This window comes from Neofelis nebulosa, chromosome 3 (assembly GCF_028018385.1).
Source record: "Neofelis nebulosa isolate mNeoNeb1 chromosome 3, mNeoNeb1.pri, whole genome shotgun sequence".
Taxonomy (NCBI): Eukaryota; Metazoa; Chordata; class Mammalia; order Carnivora; family Felidae; genus Neofelis; species Neofelis nebulosa.
This window is the reverse complement of record NC_080784.1, coordinates 1,080,699-1,086,698: the sequence shown is the minus strand read 5'-3', so window position 1 is coordinate 1,086,698 and position 6,000 is coordinate 1,080,699. Positions and strand designations below refer to the sequence as shown.

At 43.4% G+C, this 6,000-nt stretch overlaps 1 long non-coding RNA gene across 1 annotated transcript; it reads right to left on the bottom strand.

Annotated features, from left to right (window-relative positions):
- Nucleotides 1–2,816: 2,816 nt before the first annotated feature.
- LOC131506302 (uncharacterized) lies at nt 2,817–5,994 on the bottom strand. Its single transcript, XR_009258846.1, has 2 exons — nt 5,897–5,994; nt 2,817–5,159 (listed from the first exon to the last, which is right to left on the bottom strand). It is a non-coding gene; the product is annotated as an uncharacterized LOC131506302 (long non-coding RNA).
- Between the last annotated feature and the right edge of the window lie 6 nt (nt 5,995–6,000).

Genomic DNA, 6,000 nt, shown 5'->3' with positions numbered 1-6,000 from the left:
CTAAGTGATATTTTATTTTATATTCTTCTTTAATGTTTCTTTATTTTTGAGACACAGAGAGAGAACACAAATGGGGGGAGGGGCAGACAGGGAGGTAGAGAGAGGATCCCAAGCAACAGTCACGCCCAGTGGAGCCCCATGTGAGACTCCATCTCACGGTTGTGAGATCATGACCTGAGCCTAATGGAGGCTTAACTGACTGAACCACCAGGCGCCCCTCTAGGTGATATTTTCATGAACACAATCCATCTTTTATTTCATGCCCACTCCACGAACTGGTCCCCAGTGCCCCTCTCCAGACCCTGACCCGCCACGTGCCACTCTTGGTCTCCACATACTGCTTCCAGTCCCTTCAGCCCCTTTCTCGGTCGCCCTGCAGCCCACTCCCAGCCCCCTCCAGGACCCCCGCCTTGAGAAAGGTGCAGAGATTTCCCATACACCCCCTGCCTCACTCATGCACAGCCTCCCCTGTTATCAACCAGATGGTACATCTGTTGGGTCCATGAACAGTGACACATCATTATCACCCACAGTTCACGGTTTACATTAGAATTCACTCTTGGCATTGTATACTGTATGAGTTTTGACAAATTTAGACTGACATGTACAGAGTAGACATTTTTTATTTTATTAAAATCCGTGTAATCAATTTTTTTCTTACATGGCTTGGTTTTTGCTGTTGTAAATAAAAATATCACCAAACCCAAGGTCATGTAGCTTTTCTTCTGTGGTTTCCTCCAGAATTTTCAGTTTTGCATTTTAAATTTAAGTCTATTGACAACTTTGAATACATTTTTGTGTAGTTTGTAAGGCTGGTATAAAATGTTCACTTTTTCCCATATGGGTCTTTTGGGGGGGCTCCCATTGTTCCTGTTTGCTCTGTGATGAGGGAGCTTGGGGCAAGCTGAGGGCAAAATACATGCTGGGGCACACACACACACACACACACACACACACACACACACGGAATACGTGGTATTCCAAGGATGCTCCTGCCTACCCAAGAACAAAGGAAAAGGGTTTAGGTGCTTGCCATAATGATGTGGGAAACTAAGGCAAATGAAAAATTAAATTCCCTAATTGCCTACAGCCCATTGACAAGTCCTTGGAACCAGCAGAGTGACCTCCCTCTAGGGGCTCAGTTGCCTCCATGACGACACTTTGCTGGGGGCAAAAGAGAACCTTAGCTTAACATGATCCCAACCTCGAGGCTCCTGTAACTCTATTTTCTTTATCTCAAGTCCCCCAAGATATATGCTGGCAATCATACTCCAAGCGTATGCCCCCACCCCCGCCCCCCCCATATACATCTGAAGGGTCTCATGACTGGGGTTTTATTAAACGGTAACAAATGGCATTTCCCTAGCAACAGCTAGCCCCTCAAGGCCCTGGAAACCTTGCTTCCAATATACCTTAGAGACTTACTCTATCCCTGCCCCCCTCCCAACCTGAGGGTATAGAATGAGTTACTCCTCATGACCCCAAACAGCTCTTCCTGCCCGTGGGTCCTGTCCCCATGCTTTAACAAAATCGCCTTTTTGCACCAAAGACATCTTCAGGAATTCTTTCTTGGCCATCGGCTCTGGACCACCCCACCATCACCCCAAAACTTCATCATCTGCATCTAGCTCCTCGCCAAGATCACTCACTTCATTATGTATACTTATGTAAGTCTTGGAATGTGGGTGTGTGAGTTCTTTAGCTTTGTTCCTCAGTCCTATGTTGTGTATTCTAGCACATCCCTTTGCTCACATTTTGATTGGGACTTAGCTGAATCTGTACATCAAATTAGGAAGAATCCTCATTTTAAGAATATTGAGTCTGTGGATCATGAAAAACTAACATCTCCGCATTTCCGTTTTATTTGCGACCTTTCAGCAGGGTTATGATGTTACTGAATGCAGATTTTTACATACGTCGTTAGGTTCATGCCAAAGGAACTTCAATTTGAAGGTTGCCAAATGGCTATTAAAAATGGCATTTTTAAATGTTCAAATTCCAACTGTTAATTATTAGTGGGTGGGAAAGCAGTTGGCCTTAATAAGCTGACTTTATGCTTTGATTCCTGGTCTGTGAGTGCATTGCAGTCAAAGCCAGGAGCGGCGGGTGCATTTCATTAACATCCACACCCACGAAGACCAGGAGGGGTGCCAGGCAGCACTAAACGGGAAGCTCTGAGCCCCTGCGCTGCTCCCTGCGGCCAGCAGGGGGCGCGTGCACTTTGCGCCAGCCGGGGCACCCTGGAGAGCGACCACCGGGGACACGCGCACTGACGGCTATGGGCTGGGGAGGGGCTGCGCCCCGCCTCCTGGAGGCTCCTCTCAGGCAGGGAACGCAGAGCCTCGCTCCAGGGTGTCCCCGCGTGGGCCACTCTCCGCCTTCGCAGTGCCGCTTTAGGGGGACTCGGCGCCGGCGCTCAAAGGACAGCCACCGCGGGAGTCTGCGAGGCCAAAGTGGAACTTCCGGGGCAGTCTGAGCAGGTCCAGATGGACCCCAGCCTCCACCCAGAGGCAACTTTGCCTGAACACGCATTCCTTGCTAGTACACTTTTTCTTTTTAATCCCCGCCTTTGGCCTTTAAAAACCTTTTCCTGTTTCGCTCAGAGAAGCCCCCTCTCCTTGCCTGACGCGATGTGCCCCCACCCACAAACCGTTTAATAAAGCCAATTAGATCTTCAAATTGACAGGGTTGAATGCAGTTTTTTTAGCACACCAAGGGGAAATGGGGCCCCTATGTACATGCTTCTACTGCCTTTTAATGTTTCATTTCCTTATAACTCTATATAAAGTAGTTGAAAAAACAGATGTACTAACATATTTGAAATTCCAAAATTTTATTTACACCCCAAACAGAAGTATTCCAGTACCTTACCGTTTTTTCCAAATTCAGAAAGTGTATTTCTAAGTTCTTTTAAAGCTTCACATATATCTAACCAGCTTTCAAAGTCACTTTCTCTCATTTGTTTTAAGCAAGGGGACAGGCCTTCTAATAGCACACAACTTCATATATTGCCAGTTTCTCCTTTGTTCAAAATAATGTATCACACTGATAATTTGCATTTTAAAAACGGTTTTGATTTCAGCTGTGTGCACTTCCTCTTTTGACATGATGTATATTAGTACTTGGTAAAATGTTAATTTGTGACGAAATTGTTCTGGTAGCATTCAAACTTGGTGCCCCGTGTCTATCTGTGTGTCTACAGGTAGTCTTCTGAAAAGAAATGAGAATATCCCATGTGCTTGCTGAATTAGAAAAAAATGGATTTATACTTTGTACCCTATTTTAAAAGGTTATTCTATTTATATTTATAGAAACGGAAGTTTTAAATACTTGAGATCGTGAGCTGAACACAGATTGGCACAATGATTTTGGGAAGGGGACATAATAACTTCTCCCTTTATCTAGGTTGCCAAAATTGACCATTATCGTATCTCTGGCCAAAAGCAGTTTTATATCAGTATCATGTTGCCAATTAATAATTACCTAACCTAGTCCATTTCCATTTTTTTAAAGCAAAATGATGTAATACAGGTTCAGTGCAAGGTAAAAGGGGAACAACTAGGAAAACCTCCTGCATGTCGTTACTCTCTACATTGTAGAAGTGTGTTTCTCTTCTAAAGAGTAAACCAGGTCTCTGTAAAATGTTATTTAGTCCTATCTCATATTTTATTTAACATGATGGCTGATATTCTGTGTTTAACTTTCCCTCATGTAAAATATTTTAGGTAAGTAATTTAACTTTACATTGCTCAAGACAAAAACACATGACAACCTATGTCCTAACACGGCTTTGCATTTCTTTCTTACCTTGCAAGAAACTGTATAGCTGAAGCAAAAAACAAAAAAAAAACCCAAAAAACAAAAAAAAACAAAAACAAAAAAAAAAGGAGGGGGGTAAAAAGTTTAATGCTAATTTCTGTTGCACCTGCATTCATTTTTTTAATGTTTATTTACTTTTGAGAGAGAGAAACTGAACATGAGTTGGGGAGGGGTAGAGAGAGAGGAAGACACAGAATCTGAAATAGGCTCCAGACTCTGAGCTGTCAGCACAGAGCTGGACATGGGGCTCAAACTCGGGAACAGCAAGATCATGACCTAGGCTGAAGTCAGACACTTAACCAACTGAGCCACCCAGGCGCCCCACTGTATTCACTTTCCTAATCTAGACTCTGGGAAACTGCGTTGTACAGAATGCGAGAGGAGTTACACTGAGCAGACACGCTACAAACATCCCCCAGTTAGGATGGGATGTGTAGACTATTCCTCAGGTACTGGTGACTGCCTGAGAACAGAGGCAGGGAGAAAAGAAATAGTTAGTTGATGTGGAAAACAAAAGCAAAAGGAAATGCAGATAACATCATTTACAGTCATGTTGGGTATGAAACTTCCACTAGGGTTTGTAACTGTCTTTTTTGTTTGCTTGTTTTTTAAGAAAGAGAGCGTGAGCAGGGGACAGGAGCAGAGGGAGAGAGAATCTTAAGCAGGCTCCATGCTCAGCCAGCACCCCGAGGCAGGGATCAGTCCCATGACCCTGGCATCATGACCTGAGCCAAAATCAAGAGCCAGGCACTCAAACAACTGAGCCACCCAGGCGCCCAGTTTCTAACTGTCTTAATGATTTACAAGAAAAACACCATGTTAACAATAGACCTCCAGGAACCTATAGGCTCAATTTCCTGGAGCCTTAAGGTCACCCTCCCCTCTACAGGATGGAAAACCTTCTAGTAGTCAGTCTTCATAATCTCAGTGCAGTGCTTTCTGCCCACAGGTTCTGTTCCCATGCTTTAACAAAACCACTTTTTTTTTGCACCAAAAACATCTCAAGAATTCCTTCTTGGCCGTCAGCTTGGAAAGAATTCATTTCAACATCGGTGCCTACCTGCTGCTGCCTGTGCAGAATTTTCTAAGTACGTGTCAGAACCTGGGATGCCATCCCAAGTCATCCTCTAGTGCCTGGGAAACACTGAAAGGATACCCAGGGACCTCCTGGTGGTCCATCAACAGCCCCAGACAAAGAACACAAACCCAGAAGTCCAGACATGAGGGTGGCTGGCAGGAAGTGCAGAAAGGCAGTCAGCACGGAGACAGGGCTGTGGCCTGATGTTTGGTATAGGCAGGGCTTTGGAGACAGGCAGAAATGGATCCTAAGTCCAGCTTCCCTGGAAAACACATGCACAAACCAAAATAAGAATTGTCTCTGAATGACAGATTGTTTTCAGACGAATTTTCATGCCCTAGCCTAGTCTGTGAATTTCTATTTTCAGCATTTTGGAAAAATGAACACATATAAATAGTAATCTGGTATTTTTAGAAGAGAGAAGAAAAATGAATATTGCTCCTAGGATATGAATTGGATTATATAAGAAATAAGGATGACAATCTATTCTAGGACCTTATGCTAAACATATAATGTGCCATTTGGAAACCACATCATAAGGAAATAAAACCCATGAGTACTTTTTTTACATTAAGTTTCATAGTTTCCATGCATCACTTGACCTAGTGATGACAAAAACCCTGAGCTCTATGAAAGTGAGTTCTTGCTGCCCCTAAGTAACTGTTTCTAATGAATGATGCTAAATAAGGTATAAGTATTATCTAATAAGGTTTCCACGACACATGACACATTATGTGTAACATAAAAACTTTGTCCTGACTGTTGGCCTGTTGGTCTTTCATATCTCACACATGGTACACACTTCATAGATATCACTTCTTGAAAAGAAGCCTCATAAATTTCATATTTGTATTTCCATTCTAAAAATACTGAAACAAGCTCACTGCAGTCGTACCATATGAAAAACACATCTGAAGAAAAAAATGGATATTGTATGTGTGGTACCATAGCAAAAACTGAATACCAAAATAGGATATTCACTCACTCCCTTTCACTTACTCCGTCTTTCCAGGTCCATTAGACAACCTACATCCGGTATTTCAGCTTCTTTTTCCAGTGGGCCACGGGAACAGTGAAAACAGCAGCCAGGGCAATTTTGACCC